General features: G+C 34.1%; 1 protein-coding gene and 1 pseudogene across 2 annotated transcripts in view; both read right to left on the bottom strand.

Annotated features, from left to right (window-relative positions):
* The window catches only part of LOC118190066 (uncharacterized), a 258,700-nt gene that overhangs the window by 121,584 nt on the left and 116,358 nt on the right, over positions 1-20,758 (bottom strand). The window contains exon 1 of one of the 2 annotated variants that reach the window (XM_085818916.1): positions 3,311-4,175. The exons of the other annotated variant lie outside the window; for it this stretch is intronic. The gene's annotated coding sequence lies outside the window, so the exon portion shown is untranslated. Of the gene's footprint in view, positions 1-3,310; positions 4,176-20,758 lie in introns of those variants that run through there. 2 annotated transcript variants of the gene reach the window in all.
* LOC146996847 (negative elongation factor E pseudogene) lies at positions 16,862-20,442 on the bottom strand (annotated as a pseudogene).

A 20,758-nucleotide genomic window follows, 5' to 3' on the forward strand; every position in this document is an offset into this window, starting at 1 on the left:
TTATCTAAACTTTGTTTATCTTTAACGCCGAGGCGCGCAATGAATTGGAAGTTGATCTGTCAGCACTATCCTTATCTTCAGGACAGATGTTTTTATTTTGTTTGGCTTATTACTCCATCTTTGATATGATTTAAATCAAATTCCTCGTCATTATAATTCGCTTGCGATAGCGAAGAAAGTGACAGAGGTTATTGAAAACGAAAAAATTTCGATTGACAAATTAGTCGGTATTCTCGACACAGCAATTATAGGACATGAACAGTGGAACTTTGTAACTGAACAAGAAATTATGTCTGTTTATAGAATTAAAGATAATGTATTATCACATAAAAAATGAAGCAACTTAAACAACTTACAGTGAAAGAAATGTTTAATAAAGTAAACAAATAAATATTAAGCTTTTTTTTTTTTTTTTTTTTTTTTTTTTTTTTTTTTTTGTAAATTTTGATACCCTTTAGATCATAATTGTTCTTTATTTCATAAATTACAGTTTCATATTTTTAACTTCATAATTTCTGCATGCCATCTTACCAGATTTAAACTGATGATCTATAATCCGGAATCGCCGAAGTCCCGACGAGTTCGGATTAACAACTTTTGACTGTATAAGTATGTATGTCACTATAACTGGATTAAGTCAGGTTACGTATTGCAACATAAGAAGAAACATACCCAGCATAAGAAGAAAATTGCAGAAACTTAATGTAATCAGCCCATTCAGTTACTGAGTATCTAATCTGTAAATAATTATCAATATTTAATATGACAAACTATTGTAATGGTTAGCTGACCATAAATGGGATTTATTACTCAGAGAAAGTCTAATTATCTGTAAGCCATACATTTCATTTATAATTTTTCATTCAAACTACCAATTAATATCATACCCTGACATATACGTTACAGGGGTTGGACAAAAATATGGAAACACCTTTAAAAAAACATGTTTCTTTGCTTAATATGGTGTAGGAAACCCGTTGGCATCCAAAACAGCTTGCAGTCTTCTCGGAATGGATAAATACAGTTCCTGTATGTTTGCCAAGGGAATATTATACCATTCTTCCTGCAAAACGGTGGCAAGTTCAGATAACGATGTTGGCGGTGGATAAGGAGAACGCACTTTCCATTCCAATGTAGACCACAAAGGTTCGATAATATTCAGGTCTGGTGACTGTGGTGGCCAGAGGAGATGGGACAACTCATCCTTGTGCTCAGAAAACCAGTCCTGGACAATGTGAGCTGTGTGAACAGGGGCTTTGTTGTCTTGGAAGACACCATCACCATCGGGGAACAAAGTTTGTACCATGGGATGAACTTGATCGGCCAAAATGTTCACATAAGTCTTGGCAGTCATGTGCCCTGACACAGTTATCATGGGGCTAGCAGAGAACCACGATATGGCTGCCGAAACCATAACAGAACCCCCGCCATGTTTCACTCTTGGCAACAAGCAGTCTGTATTATAGGCTTGAGATGGCGTCCTCCAGACGTAAACTCGGCCAGAAGTGGGAAACAATGTGAAAGAAGACTCGCCAGACCATATTACTCGCTTCCACTGCTCTATAGTCCAAGCCTTTATGACTTAAAGACCACCTTTTTCTGTTACGGGCATTAGCATCACTGATGAGTGGCTTCTCAATTGCAGTTCGGCCAGCAATTCCCTGTTTATGAAGCTCCCTTCTAATTGTTTTGGTACTCACAGGGTTCGGTAACACAACATTCATTTCAGCAGTAACTTTTGCAGCTGTGGTCTTCTTATTTTTCGTCACAATTGCCCTTAATGATCGTCTGTCACGATCACTCAGGACACACTTTCGTCCGCGCTGTGATTTAGCAGATGATGTTTTTCCGCTTTTCAAATATGGGGAATAAATCTTCGATGCAGTACCTCTTGAAACACTAAACACCTCGGCTACCTTCCTTACGGAAGCACCTACCATACGTGCTCCAACAATTTGCACACATTCGAAGTCTGTTAACTCTGACATAATGCAATGACAACCTCACATAACAGTACTCTGACAAACAACTGAACTGTTTAGCACATTTACAAAGTTGTATAGGTGGCGTCAGTAGTCAAAAATGCCAGCGCCACCTACATATTTCATTAAAATCAATCTTTCTTTTCAAACATGCATTTAACAAGGTGTTTCCATATTTTTGTCCATCCACTGTATGTGCATCACTCAACATTTTAACCAAATACATGCCAAATAAAACAATATACTCTGTAGCATATTGTAGAGTAACTATAAAAAATGAATAAATTAATATCCTAATATAATCTCGAATTTTAATTATATCTGAAACACTCTGCACAAGTTCCAGTAAAATCAGCTTACAAAATTGTTAAGGAAGATAAATTCTTTGCATGAAGAATTTGTAAACATTCTCTGTGTTGAGATTAAAAAACAACATTATTATACTCTGTATGCCACATAAATATTTAAATAATAAACAGTGCCTAAAATTTTAATAGTAGTATAGGTAACACACATAATGTAAGACAGCAAACACTGTAGTACTTCTCTTTCATTTAACTGCAGTTTATGAGGTGACTGTGTTTGAATCACTGAAAGCACTTCTGTTATAAAATCTATGTCAGTAAATGCACTTTTCTTTTACACTCAGCTTTATTTGGAAAAATATTTGGAAACATCATTCTTTTGCATTTTCCTACAGGCACCATATATTGAGACTTGAAAGTTGTGTGGCTAAATAAGTGTTAAAATGCAATAAAAGGACTTGGAATATAGTCCTATAATTTCTAGGACTATACTAAAAGGAATATATTTTTTAGCATATACTGATTTTGCATAAACAGCGAACGAAGCTCCGTGTCTCTTAACAAAAGAAAAATAATGATTACCAAACAAATTATATGGTATTAAAAAGAAAATATCCTGGACTCAAATTCAAGAAAAAATATTACACAAATAACAAATTAGACTCATAAATATTTTAAGACAGTAATTTATTAATCCTTAACCATAACATAATACAAGATGTTTAGTGTCAAATAAGCATTAAACATCAGTCACACATATAAGACAAAACATTTACAGTCACATTGCTGGTTTACAGTTGATAATCATGAACATTAAAAAATAAGATACTATTATCACAAACCAAGTTGCAGAAACTTCTCTTAACAGAACATCAATACGTCTGATAATCAGCACAAAAATGAAATGTACCACTAGTACTTGAAACTACCACAAAATTGTAATTAGCAGAAAAGGGTTAAATTATTTTTAAGAAATAACAATTTGTGTATATTTTAATGTATATTAATAACAATGAAAGGTACTTTTCCGTTTTGCCGGCGCAGGCGATAAAGTCGCCAATAATGGTACAACTCATGCCAAACGTAATATCCTCGGTGGTAACCTTTCACGCCTTATTTTCAAAACAAGTCCCAGCTATTTCTTATCAGATTGATTGTTTCTTTCAATGCTAGCATACAATTATATAGAATTTGTACCAGATAGTTCAGTTTATTCCCTAACGCCATTCGCGGTAATTAAGTTGATTAGGATGCAATCACACCCCTTACCCGAAGGCGAAAATATAGAAAAGGGCAAAGCCAAGGGTCATCAATTCTAATGAGAATGCACTAGCGAAGTAAAGCACTGCGGTTTTACATAATTTCTGAGTAAGCTATTCGTACGAATTGAAATAATTCTTGCATTTAAACTTGTATTCCAAATTAAGATTTAAACTTGAAATTAATGTAGATAATTACTGAGAGAATTAGATTTTTGTGCGTAGTTTACATGAGATGAGATCGCTTGGGGTCACGTGATATGAACCGACGAATCAGGATGTTGTACGATGAAAGCGTCGTAAATTCTTAAATTAATGTGTTTTTACCAATTTATTGGCTTTTTTTACAAAATTTTAAACTATATTAAAATATTTATACCTACAAAATAAAAAATTCTTAAAACTAACGTTTGTCAACACTTTTTACGTGTATACTCTGTGTTTTCGCCAATAAAGTCTACTTGGCAAGGTTTGCGCCGGCGAAACGGAAAAGTACCCAATGAAATAATTAATACCTTGAAATCAATAAGCAAATCTTATAACAGAAAAGAGTATTATGCAAAAAGTTAGACTAAACTCAAACAGTAAATCTGTTGCTATGCTAACTATGATTAAATACTCTCAACATCTCAGATGAATTTTAAAACACATTTCTTTTTGCTACTTAATGTACTTCAATAAGTTTTTAATTATGAGTTTTTTGCCAATTTAATAGCAGAAGCTAGTTTAGCCATATTAGCTTCACTGGTTGTTTAACCATTTTTGAAGAAATTTTCTAGACCTGCAATTAATATAGTGATACAAATTTCTTAAAAACCAGATAAAGCATGCTTAAAGTGAGCACACAGTTACAAGTCCAGTTTTTAAGTTAAAATTAATGTTCTGGATTTTTGAAGATAAAACTACACATAATTTATACATATATATATATATATGATATTGATCCAAAATCAGATTTTTCCCCCTTTCTAAGAAACTAGACCCATTTTCTGTAGACTAACATTTATTTATTAGATGTTATCACTTACTCCTTAAATTTTTGCCTTAAAAGCAAATACAGTGAAAGTGTCATAGTTAGAGCGGGCAAGGGAAGACATCCATCCCAGTGCACAGCATCCAGGGCATGCCAAATTGATGCTACAAACTTTTAGAAATGTGTTCCATTCTTGGCAAACAGGAGGGGCATGAAATCTTCAGTCGTTCCTGGACACTGAAAACTGTAGCTACAGCTCTGCAGTGAACCCTCGATAAAATAAAACCACAACCCATAATCCCAGCTGGCTCTAGTCTTTTATAGAATGGTTCATCTTAGACACTATATTCTTAACAACACATACAGTCAAAAGACGTTAATTTGGACACCCATAATCCAGAATGATCTACAATCCGGACCTCAAAGCTACAAACTTTCCGTTGACGCATGAGCAGAAAATGGTTAAACAACCGTAAGACCTTTACGGCTGCGAATATGCGTGTGCGCGTGCACAAAATACGTTTACCAATGCGCGATTAATGTATAACGGATGGTATAAGCTAAGCTAAAATTATCTAATTCAGTTAATGTTGCAGATTGTGTTGTTCCTTAATCTTCAAATTGGATTTGGCTTATTATTTTTTGCAGACTGTTAGAGCAATTTTATAAAAGTAAGCTTGAACTTTCGATTATGTCAAATAGAATTTCTGATATATATTTACTAATATGCAAAGGATCTACAAAGCGAAAGTATGTTTCAAAGTCCATTAAACAAAAAGTGGAATTGCTGCAAAAAATAGATAAAGGCATATCCTTTGTTTATCTAAACTTTGTTTATCTTTAATGCCGCTGTGGGCAATGAATTGGAAGTTGATCTGTCAGCACTATCCTTATCTTCAGGGCAGATGTTTTTATTTTATTTGGCTTATAATTCCTAACTAAATGTGGAATTTTATCTCGATGTACTCCGTCTTTGATATGATTTAAATCAAATTCCTCATCATTATAATTCGCTTCCGATAGCGAAGAAAGTGACAGACGTTATTGAAAACAAAAAAATTTCGATTGACAAATTAGTCGGTATTCTCGACACAGCAATTATAGGACTTGAACAGTGGAACTTTGTAACTGAACAAGAAATTATGTCTGTTTATAGAATTAAAGAAAATGTATTACCACATAAAAAAGGAAGCAACTTAAACAACTTACATTGAAAGAAATGTTTAATAAAGTAAACAAATAAATATTAAGTTTTTTTTTTTGGTAAATTTTGATACCCTTTAGATCATAATCGTTCATAATTGCCGAAGTCCCGACGAGTCCGGATTAACGACTTTTGATTGTGCTAATTCTAGTGGTGGTTTCTCTTTGTAAAGTAAACATCAGATGCAAGTTCATGTATATTTAGTTTTATCATAAAATACACTGTATTGTTTTGTTTATTAGCTTTCTTTACATAAAATCAATATAGCATAGACAGTACTTGTCCCCTGTAACAAACCTGATGAGAAAATGGATTTGACATGCTTCTACATTGTAAAATTGCACAGACCAAAAAACAGTTACTTGTCTGCACATGAGTGAGAAACATATGGCTAAACAATCTAATTGGTTTATCGTAATATAACTGTATCAATACAGAGGTTAAGTAAAATACTCATATGCTTATTATTTCATTTCTTCTATCAGTGGAAAAAGTAGTTGATGTTTGAGGCATAGTTAGCAGCAATAGCTGAGATATGTTTATATGTTTTTTAATAAACTGCTAAGAACATTGTAATAAATAAATAATACACGGAATTTCCACTATGTTTATACACATTGTTAATTCAATCCTTTGGCAGGCAGTGGGACATCACCTTTTTTATCAGTTTTTATCTCGCAGATGAAAGCTGAAAAATTCCATTTAAGATACATACAATTAAGCCTTTTACTTTCCTAAATTTACAACACTAGTATGGCAGCACTATACTTCACGACAAGCTAACCTGAGAACATATACAAGGCTAGAACGACCTTTTCACCCTGTTCTTCAAGTTATCCATACGTACCAAACCGCCCACGGAAATTCAATTCCTCCAAGTTGCTACACATTTTCCGATTTCTTGCCAAATCCAGCGTATTTTTAAGTAAAAAATTTTTTATGCGATAAAGCTGCAGTTGAAATTGTTAGTTTATTGTAGTGTAAAATGTAGGGCATGTTATTCACTTAATTTACATGAAATTTTTCACTATAATCTAAATATGACGCATACGAATTTGATGACATTTAAAGAATCATTACTTAAAACTTGAAACGGAAGAGCTAACAATGTATTCCTTGTAGTTTGTGTTAAATTTTTTTCCCAAGACCGTTCGCTTAGTTAAAAGTAAAATATATAAATTTAGAAAATCTGGTAGGAGTTATTTTCTTTTAATTTTTGAACATGAACCAGAGAAAAATGCCGATTTTTATTTTCTAAAGATGTTAATTTGATTTTAATTTCCGATTATTTAAAAACTCTAATTATATTTTGTAACACACATCAATAAAAATTATATCCGTTATTGTCTCCTAAGTCACATACTCTTCCAGTCATGCCCAGACAATCACTCTCCAACAGTATGTCTTATCCTATCTTTTTTATTACTGTTTAAAATCAAAAGTAAAATAAATAAAAATACTGGAAACTGAGATCTTCGGATTACAGTCTAACAACTAAAGAGTTTACCATTAAAAATTAAGACGTAAATGATCTTATACCTATTAGTTTGTACCAATCAGTTAAACATATAACATTAGAAATGTCTTTTGTTAGTTATAACAAAGTGCAAATGATCATATGAAATAAAAAATTATAAAAAAATTAAACTGTAATGTAATGACTGTAAGCTCTGCATTGGAGTATCTCAGTGTATTATATATAAGAAGTCCTTTGCTGTTACAAATTCTCCACGAAGACATCTCATCCTTTAGAAAACGTGGAAATTAGATTTCCACATTTTCTAAAGGATGTTGTTCCTTCTACCATTGTTAACTTAATTGATCAGTACTTTCATATTGGTTAGGTTAGGTGATTTGAATATGGCAAAGCACACAAGAGCTATCTGACTAAGGGGTGAGATATATTCGTGGAGAACTTTCTAAAGGAAATGGGCTCGTATTCACATTATACATGGGAAAAACCATGAAAACTGACCATGAATCCAGCCCGTTCGCTTAGGTTCAAACAATGTCAAACTATCAGTATTCAGCGATCTTAAACGTTCGGTTACTGGTGGGACACTTTCATATTATATTTTCTAATGGATGTTATCTTGTATTTATAGTGTTGTTTATAACTGTTTATAGTTCTGCCTTTTTTTAAATTTGTGGCCTTGAAAACAGCCCTTGTATTTTTAATTTGTGGCCCTGAAAAGGGCCTTTTTTTAACTGAAGTATTCAATCCCGCTAAGATTATCATTTGAAGAATCTGAGCTATCCAGCTCATCAATATTAAACTGGACGCACTCAATGATGTTCTTTACCAGACAAACTAATTTCCACATTTTCTCTTCCTCTTCTATTACATGCCTCACGCATTTAGCCCATTGCATAGGAGTCACCAGATCAATTCCTTTCTCAATCAATTTATGGACTTCGTCCTTTTTAAAAGTTCTGTTTTCGGATGCTACATACCCTTTCACGCTACTCCATATGAGTTCAATTGGGTTCAGTTCACAATGATATAATGGTAAACACAAAACAGTATATCCGGCTTCAGCAGCTACAACATCTATACGATGGAATTCAAATTGTTTTCGAAACTTAGAAACGAGAACTAAAAGTTCTGCTTTTAACATATCAGCTTCCCAAGGAATATTTTTTTCTGTCAACCAGAGCTGAATGTCTGCTTTCCTTGTACTTGAAGAAGGAATGTGTTCAGACAAAACACTGTGATAAGACGCATTATCCAACACAGTTACACTGTTCGGTTGCAAGTTAGGCAGTAATTTTTTTTCAAACCAGTCTGAATTCATTTCCCCATGGTAATCTCCTTTTTTTTTCTTAGCTTCAAATATATTATATGCTTCAGGAATAAATCCGTTTTCATTACCATCATGAACAACTATACACCGTGAGCCTTTTCCTGAGGGATAGGTTAAACCTGTTGAAAGACCACTCAAAAAGGCTCTCTTAGCACTTTTTAAAGTTGTATCCTCCCAAATTTTGGATTTAAAACGCCCAAAATTTACCCAAGTTTCATCAGTGTAATAAATTGTCCTGCTCTGTGAACGATATTTTTTTATACAGTCAAAAGTCGTTAATTCGGACACCCGTAATCCGGAATGATCTATAATCCGGACCTCAAAGCTAAAATCTTTCTGCGCATGCGCCGCATCGACGCATGCGCATAGGCGTTTTACTCGTGCGCGCAAGACATTTACGACTGCGCAAGTGCAGAATACGTTTTCGCGTGCGCGTTTAATGTATAACGGACGGTAAAAGCTAAAATTATCTAATTATCTATTTCAGTTAATGTTGATAATTACGTTGTTCCTTAATCTTCAAATTGGATCCGGCTTATTATTTTTTGCAGACTGTAAGAGCAATTTTCTAAAAGTAAGCTTGAACTTTCGATTATGTCAAATAGAATTTCCGATGCTGGAGCTCCCAAAGGATCTAGAAAACGAAAGTATGTTTCGATGTCCATCAAACAAAAAACGAATTGCTACAAAAAATGGATAAAAGCATATCCTTTGTTTATCTAACCGTTCCGAAATCTGTTTATCAATTTCATGCTGTTCTGCGCGGGGGGGGGGGCACGTCGCGGCGCGCAATGAACTGCAAGTTGATCTGTCAACACTATCGTTATCTTCAGGGCAGATGTTTTTATTTTAGTCGGCTTATAATTCCTTACTAAATGTAGTATTTAATTTCGATGTACTCCGTCTTTGATATGATTTAAATCAAATTCCTCGTCATTATAAATATCACGAATACAAATCACATACTTTTCTGGTTGCAATTTTCTAATTTCGGCTATGAGTAAGGTATGCTTTACGCATCCGCGCGTTAAAAGAAATGTTTAATAAAGTAAACAAATAAATATTAGGCTTCTTTTTTGGTAAATTTGGATACCCTTTAGATCATAATTGCTCATTATTTTATAAATTACGGTTTCATATTTTTAATTTTATAATTTCTGCATGCCATCTTACCAGATTTAAACTGATGATCTATAACCTGGAAAAATCGATAATCCGGAATCGCCGAAGTCCCGACGAGTCCGGATTAAAGACTTTTGACTGTATCTCTTATATCTAGGCCTCTAGCATTGAATATCGTCACGTTCAATGAAAATTGATTGGCGCTTTCATTTTCTGTACGCAAATCCTAAATCATTCATAATTTGTCCTACTGTGTAAATGGACATATTTGGCAAATCGGCTTCATCATTTATAACTTTAGCCACTTTTTTGCACAGTGGAAATTTCATTCCGTAAAAAGAAACCATAAACTTTCCTTCGTATTGTCGCTAAAGTTAATCCATAATATCATTTGATTCTGGTTTGCGCACCGACTTTCAGAGGTTGTTTCTTACCTAGAGTCGAAAATCCTCCATTTTCTTTCAATTCGGATTTCATGTGATTTATGCTTGTTACAGAAACACTAGTCAAATAAGCAGCACATGTAACAATATTGTTATCAGATTTATTAGGAAGAAGCTCTCGTAATTTGACAAAAACATTCATAATGATTGTCATGTATCTGGCAGCGGTGAGCCAATCAGCCGCCTGGCAGAGCCCAGCAAGTGAGAGAGAGGACAGTTGCATGTTAGCCTCAGAGGAAGCAGGTTGTAGGTTAATTATGTTGTAGGAGCGAGGTAGTGCTCCGAGTTTGCCTTTATTCTTTAAATGTTAATTTTTTTTTCATTATTCTTTGAAAGTTAATTTTTAATAAATTTTGGTGTCGTTTTCCTCATGGTGCCTTATTAATCCGCAAGGTCATTACAGCACGCTCTCTTTTTCGAGAACCAGAGCTAACGAAGCCGACTGAATTTTGGAGAAAAGGTGAGAAATTTTTGTTGTAACTTTAAGGAAAATTTCTTCTAAATATGTTTAAAGGAGTAGTTAAAAGTGATTTGATTTCGGTGTTGAAGGAACTAGGTGAAGAAACCGATTCTAGTTTAAAAGTTTTAGAATTAAAAGATAAGCTTTTAAGTTCCAAAGAATATTTGAAAGATAAAGATCTTGTTATTGAATTTCTTAATACTACGGTTGAAGAAAGGAAAAAGTCAGAAGAAATTGTGAAATTGCGTTTAATGCAAATCGAAAGTAGCAACGAATCTAGTAATAACGTAGAAAATACACTTTCATTAGATAAGCTTTTGAAAGCTGTACAGGCATTATCGATTTCTGTACCTAAAAAGGGTGAAGCATGGAACTTATTTTTTGATTCCATAGAAAGGGCTTTTAAGCATAAGAACGTACCAAATGAGTTTAAGTCTGAAATTTTACTTAAACTGATAGGTCATAAATCTTCTAATATTCTAGTATATATTAAAGATGATGATTTGAAAGATTATGAAAAAATTAAATCTTTAATTCTTAAGGAATATGAACCATCGCCAATTATATGTTTAGAAAATTTTCGCCAAGCTCAAAGGTTGACGGGGGAAACTCATTTGCAGTTCGCCTCTCGTTTAAGATCATGTTGGATCCATTATTGTAAAAGTAGAAACGTCAATGATTTTGAGTCTTTAATTAACTTAATAATTTCTGATAAACTTTTTCAAACATTGGATAGTGATTTAGCGTGCCATGTTGCAGTTCGACAAGGTGAAAGTTGGCTACGTCCAGAAGAACTAGCGAAGGAATGCGACACTTATTTCATCGCAAAAGGTAAATCTTTTGATGACATAAGAGGTGAAAAACGCGCTAATTTTCGTGATTCATACAACAAAAACTCTAAATATATTCCACCAGCGCTAAGAAAAGATTTAGTGGTAAATGAACAGAAACATTCGTTTAAACCGCGAGAATGTTATGTGTGTAGTAGCAGTTTACATTTGGCTAAGGATTGCCCGAACAGGCGAAATAAATTTTAGAGGTCCAATAAACAGAACGATAATTTCCCGGTCAAACCGAAAGTTAACACTTCAAGTAAGTCGAAGGACAATGCGGTTGTTACAAATGTAAATTCTAAACATTTACAAAAACCCGAGTGTTCCGACGGAAAACTTAATTTTTATTCCTTGGAAAAGATTACTATTTACATTGCAGGGAAGCAAGTAGAAGCTATAAAAGATTCAGGTACGGAAATACCAATTTTGAACACTACATTAATTCCTGATTTAAAAATAGAAAGTAAGGGTAAAATCATTTTAAGTTCCGCATTTGGCGACGTCATAGAGGCAACGTTAGCAACTATTCCCATTTATTACAAAAAACCAAACAGTTGTCTATATTCGCGCGTAGAAGCTCTTTTCGCGTTGACAGATAAGCTAAATGTCCAATGTTTAATTACACCAGATGTATGGGATCGCATATTTGAAGACGAGAATGAATCAACAGTCTTCCCCGAGACGAAACCGGAAACTCATAAACAAAAACAACTTGAGGTTGGCGCCGTTGAACTGTCAAATGTAAATCTTTTTTATAGCTCAGTTGCGAATCAGAATGATGAAAGACTAAACAGTTATTCGGAATCGAATAAATTTAAGGTCGATCAGAGAAACTGCCAAACGTTAATAAATTCTTTTAAGGACGCAGAAGTAGGGAAGAATAATTTCTTTTTACAGGACGAATTATTATTTCATAAAGAAAAAATTTGTGGGGAAAACATACAACAGTTAGTTTTGCCCGAGAATTATCGAAATAAAGTCCTTCAATTAGCTCATGATTCCATATTCGGAAATCATTTAGGTATGAGGAAAACTAAAGAAAGAATTAAGCTTTCATTTTATTGGCCGAACATATCCAAAGATGTAGAAAATTATTGTAGAACATGCGAAAGATGTCAATTAAAAAGTCCGGAAAGACAATCGGATAAAATTCCGATTACTCCTATTGTTCGCGCGCCATATCCCTTTCATACGGTAAATATAGATATTATTGGTGAAATTTCACCTCCTTCAGGAAGGAAACATAAATATTGTTTGTGTTTGATAGATAATCATTCAAAATGGCCAGAAGTCATACCTTTAAAAAGTCTTTCTGCTAAAGCTACTTGTGAGGCTCTTTTAGATATTTTTATGAGAACCGGTATTCCAGAAATAATTTGTAGCGATCAAGGCACTAATTTTACCTCACAATTAACTCAAGAATTCGAAAAAAGGTTAGGAACTCATCCTCGTTTTTCGACACCTGGTTACCCAGCATCAAACGGCTCAGTGGAAAAATGGAATCGGGTATTTAAACAAATGTTACATCATGTAATTCGCACAGATCCTGTTAATTGGGACAAGCACATACCTTATTTACTTTTTGCGTATCGTGAAGTTCCAAATTGCACTACCGGTGTATCTCCATTTATGCTTATGTACGGTCGTGAAGCTAGAGGTCCCTTAGCTGTGTTAAAATCATCATGGTCCGGTGAAATACCATTACCTCTTAATCTGAGTAATTCAGCAGTTGATTATCTACAAGAATTAAAGATAAATTTAGAGAAAGCATCTGAGCTCGCTTCTTTATCTGCCGCGGAAAAACAAGAAGCTTATGCATATTATTTTAACCGTCGCAAAAGTTTGAAAGAATTTAAAAATGGTGATCTAGTATATTTACTTATACCAGACTCTAGCAACAAGCTATATGCTAGGTGGACAGGTCCAGGTGAAATTGTTGAAAGAGTAAATCCTCATTCTTACAAAGTTAAATTACCCGATGGGAGTGTGAGGCATGTTCATGTGAACAAAATAAGAAAATTTTATGTTCGAGCACAAACTGTGGGAGTGATATTTGAAGATGATTCTGAGTTTGGGGAAATTCATACCACTCCAAATAAAGGAGATTGCGCAGTAACTGGAAGGAACATCGAGGTGGATATTAGTCATTTAGAGGATAGCAAACAAAAGGAATTACACGAGCTCTTACTCAAGCACATCGCATTATTTTCTGGGGAGATCCAAATAGCCAGCGTTGGTGAACATAGAATTCGGTTGTTACCTGGAGCTGAAAGAAAAAAGCCATATATCTATAAGATCCCAGAATCTTTGAAACCTGAAGTAGATAAACAGATCGAGGAATTGGAGAGCTTGGGTCTTATTGAGCCAAGTGAAGCTGAAATAGCATACCCAGTCGTATGTGTTGCCAAGAAAGACGGAAGTATGCGTTTATGTATTGATTTCAGGTTGTTGAATCAAGTAACCAAGCCTGTTGATTTTCCAATGGAGAATGTGACTGATCTAATCAATAAAATTGGACACGCGAATGTTATCACCTGTTTAGATGTCTTGAAAGGTTACTGGGAAATACCTTTAGAAGAAGAAAGTCGTGATTTAACATCATTCAAGACACATCGTTCCCAATATCGTTGGAAAGTGATGCCTTTTGGATTAAAAAATGCAGCTTCTACTTTTCAGCGAGTGATGAATGATGCCTTAAGAAAACATAGTGATTTTTGCAAAGCATATATTGATGATATTGCTATCTTTTCACCAGATTGGAATTCGCATCTCAAACATTTAGATGCTGTGCTAACTACATTAAGTGATCTCAGGTTTACGGTGAATGTGAAGAAATGTGGTTTTGCACGTTCAAAGATAAAGTATTTAGGACATATAATAGGAGCTGGAAGACATCAACCTGATCCTGAAAAATTACAAGCCATTGAAATTATAAAAAGTCCTAAAACCAAGACTGCTCTGAAGAGTGCATTAGGCTTATTCAACTATTATCGTGATTACATAAAGAATTATGCAGAAATAGCTCGCCCATTGACGGAGCTTACGAAAAAGAAAATTCCTGAGAGAATTCCATGGACTGATGTTGAGGAATCAGCATTTAAAGAACTGAAACGTCGACTGTGTGAAGCACCAAAACTGTACACTCCAGAACCAGAAAAACCTTACACCATACAGTGTGATGCTAGTTCATATGGTGTTGGTGCTTGCTTGTCACAACGAGACAGCAAAGGCAGTTTGCATCCTATCAGCTTTGCCAGTCAAAAACTTTCGAAAACTCAGCAGAACTGGTCAACTATTGAACGCGAGGCTTATGCAGTTGTGTGGTCATTAAAAAAGTTCGAGTGTTGGGTGTTTGGATCGAATATCGAGCTGATCACAGACCATAATCCATTATTATATTTGTATAAGTCGGCACCGCATTCAGCCAAATTACAGAGGTGGGCAATGGCACTTCAGCGCTATAATATTCATATTTCTCATTGCCCTGGTGAACAATTAAAAAATGCAGATGGTCTTTCAAGACTAGTGGGTGAATGAAATAGGTGTGAACTAAGTATGAACTAATATGTTTTAAAACTTTGCATTAGTTACTTTCTTTTGTTCCGGAATTGTACGAGAGCTACTTTCCATCTGTTTTGAAAATCAAATTACTGGTTTCCATTTAATATTGCATTATAATAGTGTGTTTTGAAATAGTATTACATATATGTTTCATTACAGAACTCCGGTATTGTATCAAGCCATCTATTCATCTGTTGTGAGATGAATGTTTATTGCATTTATTTCAAAGTATGTTATTATGTCATATATACATGTTCCTATATTTTGAATTAATTTGGTATGCGGAGTATACAATTTAAGTTTGTATTTGCTGGTTCAGTTTTCAGATTCTGCTTCGCTTTGGCGTAGCACAATCTTACCGGGGGGGTGTCATGTATCTGGCAGCGGTGAGCCAATCAGCCGCCTGGCAGAGCCCAGCAAGTGAGAGAGAGGACAGTTGCATGTTAGCCTCAGAGGAAGCAGGTTGTAGGTTAATTATGTTGTAGGAGCGAGGTAGTGCTCCGAGTTTGCCTTTATTCTTTAAATGTTAATTTTTTTTTCATTATTCTTTGAAAGTTAATTTTTAATAAATTTTGGTGTCGTTTTCCTCATGGTGCCTTATTAATCCGCAAAGTCATTACAATGATAATCTTAGAGGCACTGCACAATGGTTTTCCAGCTTTATGAGGCTGAAAAGTAAACACATATGTCGAAGATGATGCAGACGCCATGACAACTGCTTTTTTTCTCCTCCCGGTCAGTGAATGAATGAATGCTTTAATTGCTTTTCTCATTGAGAGCGGAGTAAACTCGGGGTTGCTGGAATTTACAATTTTGCCAATAATGCCAAAAAAAAGGGGACTGTCTTCCTGCTGATCATCGAATGCTTGACATGATTTAGCAAATTTTTAATTAAAAAGCTGGACGCAAAGTAATCTATCGTTTTACACATTTTTTCCCTTACGTTCTCCTTGTTTAGCAGTATTCATATTTCACAGCGTAATTTTTACAATATTACTTCTCGAAATGGTAGAACTATATTCTTCGGTGGACACATACACTTTCTAGTATATCCAGTGTTCTCAACTCAAATTGACCTGTAGTATAGTATCCATTCATGGAAATAATGTAAAATGAAAATTCTTTTCAGGTCTAATTTTGAAGCAATCTTTTTTCTTATGCACCTGAACAACTTTTGGTGTTAGAACTGATATTTTTATCTGAAAGTTTCCCTTTCTAATAAAAATTATTATTTGAATTCATATATATTAATTAAAAATGGTTGAAATTAAAAGGTGGGACGAATTGCTAGTAGATGGCAGACCTGTTCATTTTTTTTAATTCGAGTATCATGTTCATTCTATATATTGATAATGCAAATTTATATTTTTAATAAACTTCAGTAATGTTAAAACATGAAAAATATAGTATTTTTTCCAAAAGAAATTAAAATTTAAACCTGTAACATGAAATGCCATTGAATACTGAATGGATATGTGAGTGTGATTCACCATAGAAAAATATCCTAAGCAGAGGAAAGAGAGATGAAATGTAAATAAACATGACGGCCTTCTAAATATCTTCCTTTTCAAACCTGTAGCAAATAAAGAAGAATGAAAATCTTCTCTGTTTCAAATCTACTATGAAATCATTAAAAAATATTAAAAAAGTCATACATAGAGCAATTTTTTTTTAATTATGTATTTTTTTTTTTTTTTTTTTTTTTATATTTTCTATTTTGCAAATATGATCAATATTTTCTAGGTAATTATTCAAAAACGTTTTTTATGTCTTGCATTTTCATCTGATTGCTAACACTAGCACTTTAGATAAGCATGTTAGGAGAATTTATGCTCAGGCAAAGATGTGATTTTACTGCTCTAGATGCGCAGTGGGACAAGCGGTATCACCCCCACATCATTAATTACCTTAAAGGTTTATCTCTTTTTTTTTTTTTTTCTCATGAAATAACATTATATTAGGGGCTAATTATCTATGTGTAAACTTATTTTTCCAAAAAAAAAAAAATTATGCACCGAACTTCAAAAGGTTAAATAAATAGCTTACATGATTATATTAAACATATATACAGTACAACTCCAATTATCCAAACTCCGACTATCCAAATCACTTTCAGAATCAACTGAAATAAAGAAGCAAAATGAGAAAAAGGAAGAAGAAGCTCAAGAAAAGGAAAGAGAAGAGACAGCAGAAGATGAGGATGATGTGTCAATTTGAGGAATTAAGAAATATTCTTTTGAAAATTCCTGGATGTTCAGAAGTTAGTGCTCAGGATACAGCAGAATGGATGGTGTGTTATTCGTCAGACCCTGGATTTCAAATTCTAAATAATGATGAACTTATTGAAAGTGTGAGAGAAGAAAGATTAAGATGATCTTAATATTAAAGTTGAAGGAAACACGGGACCATCAGATAGTGAAGCATTTATCAACCATAAAACTACTTTGAAGTGGATGGAGTGTCAGCCCAAGTGTGACCACATGCAACTTCTCATTATTAAGTGGATGGGCGACTTGGCTGCCCAAAAATGAATAAGATAGTCAAACAGCTTACTTTGACCAAGATGTTCAGCAAGCAATGACTTTCAGCACTTGTATATACTGTACAGTATGCTATATAACATGGACGTAAAAGTGTTGCCTTTCCATTTTAACTAATTAAAACCTTTTCCTTAAAAAATAGTTTTTTTTCGGCTAATCTTTGGAATATGGTAACAAACAGGTAGTTTGGCAACATTTTGGTAAGGCGATAAAGGTTACTAGCTAGGACTTTAGCAGTGTCCATGGATAAAGTCAAGAGTCTGTGCAATGCCATTTTTGTGCAATTCTGGGATGTTTTTTTTAAGTGAAAATAGGTCAACGTGTACATGGAGGATACCATGTATGTGCAATTCTTAAAAACGCGGCAAGCAGTTTGCGATTCTGCACTTTCTCCCAATTTTGCACCTAATCTTCGTCATGATTAAGCATTTTTGTTCCATAAAAGTTCTAGTATAAGCGTAATTCGGCTAGCAGATTGTTGGAAAAAATGTTGAGTAAAAAAAAAAATGCCTTTACTTCGTGAAAACAAAATGGCATCCAAAACAAAACTAGCAGGTTGCTGTAGCAGGGTTGGTCGCCAAATTTTCGCCAAGTTACCATAATCCAAAGATTAACCGTTTTTTTTCTTCCATTTTCAACATACAATACATTATTGTGTAAATAGACCCTTTCTTCAAAGAAAAAAAATCCAATTACACAAATTTTTGATTATCTGAATAGAGTCCTGTCCCAACTGGTTCGGATAATTGGAGTTCTACTGCATTAAATAAATATATAATTAACGTACATATTAAATAACTTTTGCTGAACAATGTTACTTTAAATAAATTGCTCCTATAATTGTATTAAATACTATTATATGTATATTAAATTTCTTCTATATGTTATGTAAATATTGAATAACTTATGTATTGCAGACATTGATTTGACTGCCAATTTATCATTTAGCGTATTAAGTTTGATTCTTGTTTGGTCAAAAAGGTTCTAAGAAAGAATGTTCGCCAAAGCAGGAGTGGCTCCGTCACACCATACAGCGGAAAATACACCCGAAGCTTACTTTATGGGGGTATCCACCCAGCTTTAACACCTTTTTCTGCATGTGCAAATTAGCTGTCGAACCAGTGTCAGTGGTTACATTTGTGAAGAGTTCAAACTTCTGCGATAGCATTTTTTTTTTTTTCCTCCCATTTTGACATAAATTAAATCAGTGATCTGCTCAAGTAGATTAATTAATGGATTATTTGTTTTGAATCAAAAAAGTCTCTAAAAATCCAAGTTTAAATTATCACAAAATTTCATCAAAGACTGAATCTTCTAAGGTGTTTAGTTTTGTACCATATTCCTCAATTTCCTGTACACCTGATGACTTAGTGAACAGAATTTGTCCCTCCACAATTTAGCAGTGCAGTTGTTAAATTGGTTTACATTACATTTATGGAAGCCTTCCTTCTTTACATGTACATTCTTTGATTTGGCAATAAATAGAACTTTCTTAAGCTGAACTGCATCAACACTGTTTTCTCTCACCAAGGTTACTACAGAAGATACTGCATAAATAATGTAATAAAACATAAAATAAGAATGTGAGGCAATATACAGCCTACTCAACATACATGTTATTAAAAATTTCAACTATTTTTAATGAATTCTCCAGTTTGACGGAATTTGAAAAGATTAAAACTTTTGCTACTATTTTAACTTTTGTAGTGTAATGTCATCAAAATAACATGTTATTTAAAAAAGAATATTGAGTTCTGTGTAATGACCTGCTCTAATGATTTCTTGAGATTCATACTCTAATTTGTTCCACTGATTAGTTTTCTAATTATATATCTTCATATACAATAAGACTTCTTGAATCTACATGATTTCCTTTCTGTGGGAAATTGACAGCAAGGGTAGCCCATGAGGATGAAGATGAATCTTCTCCCAGTGGTGGGATCAGAGGTTGCCGCCTTGCTAAGGAGACATTAAGACGTACACCACTAGCAGTTGTACCATTTATTTCTTTAATTGCTTTTTCAGCTTGCTCAATCTTTTCAAAAGTCACAAAACCACAATTTTTATCCATTTCCATTGAAATATTGATAATATTACCAATTGGCTCAAATGCTTTTTGCAAAATCTCTTGTGTGACACCGTACCCTCGAACATAAATAGTATTTCCCTGGCGTGGCCTTTCAGGTCTTCCATCCCTATCCCTTTCCCTGCGCTGATTTTCCCGTGCTCGATCATCTTTAATCTCGTCTTCCAGTTTTCTAGAACTAACAAAACTTTCATAAAGTTTTTTCACCGGAGGGCGACCACTGCTGTTTGGAGAATTAGATCCTGAATCATTTGGCGATCCTAATGACGGTGGTTCTTCTTCAAGAGCATGAGATGCAGTAAATGGTTGATATCCTGTTACAGAGCTAGTGGTTTTATCACATGCATTACGTTTCCTTTCCAAAGCTTTAGGTCTTTTAAATCCCTGTCGCTCTTTATTTTCAACTTTAATAGCACTGATAGCACCAGACTTAAGAAGTTTCTTTGCGACTTCCTTAGCATCAGGTTTTGCTTCAAGTGGTCGCTTTAAAGGTTTTGGGGGAGGAGGTTCCTGTTTAGGAGCATTTAAATTTTGGAGAGCTTTTTTCTTACGTCTTAGTTTTTCATATTTTTTCTTTAGCATTTCTTCCTCCTCCGTCAACTGAGATGGAAAATGTAAATATACCATGTTTCTTTCTCTTTTTTTAAATATACAGAAAACCGCTATAATACTTTTATTCCACGAGATTGCGTAAGATCAACAATACGAAATTAAACGAATTTTTATTTTCATATCACACATCAAATTAATATCTGAAACATCAGATTTCATAGTAAAAATCTGGCGAAAACTCTCTTATAAAGTTGTAAACAGCATTCCAAGTTACTCCGCCCAATCACTTAACAATGTAAACAAACACAGTTTAAGTTAAAGTAAGTACGCATAACATAAAAGAGCGTTGGTAATGCCATCTGCAAAATCAAACTTCTGTATCTTGCCGAAGAATACAAAAAAAAAAAAAAAAAAAAAAGTAATACACACAGATCGTATTATTCTCGACTGTCAAGATGTAGAAATATCTTCTTACTCGACTTCTGGTAAAGATCGGGTGGGGGCAGAAAGAGTAGGGTGAAAGGAGTGTGGGAGGCGGATGAAAGAGAGTGAGGTCCGCACTAGCGGTGGCGAAAAAATCGGGTATCAAGTTCAGTGTCGTTATTTAACCACACCTTCATTTTTTTATCAAGTT

Source organism: Stegodyphus dumicola, chromosome 6 (genome assembly GCF_044657685.1).
Source record: "Stegodyphus dumicola isolate Sdum_Otavi_A_Nest chromosome 6, ASM4465768v1".
Classification (NCBI taxonomy): domain Eukaryota; kingdom Metazoa; phylum Arthropoda; class Arachnida; order Araneae; family Eresidae; genus Stegodyphus; species Stegodyphus dumicola.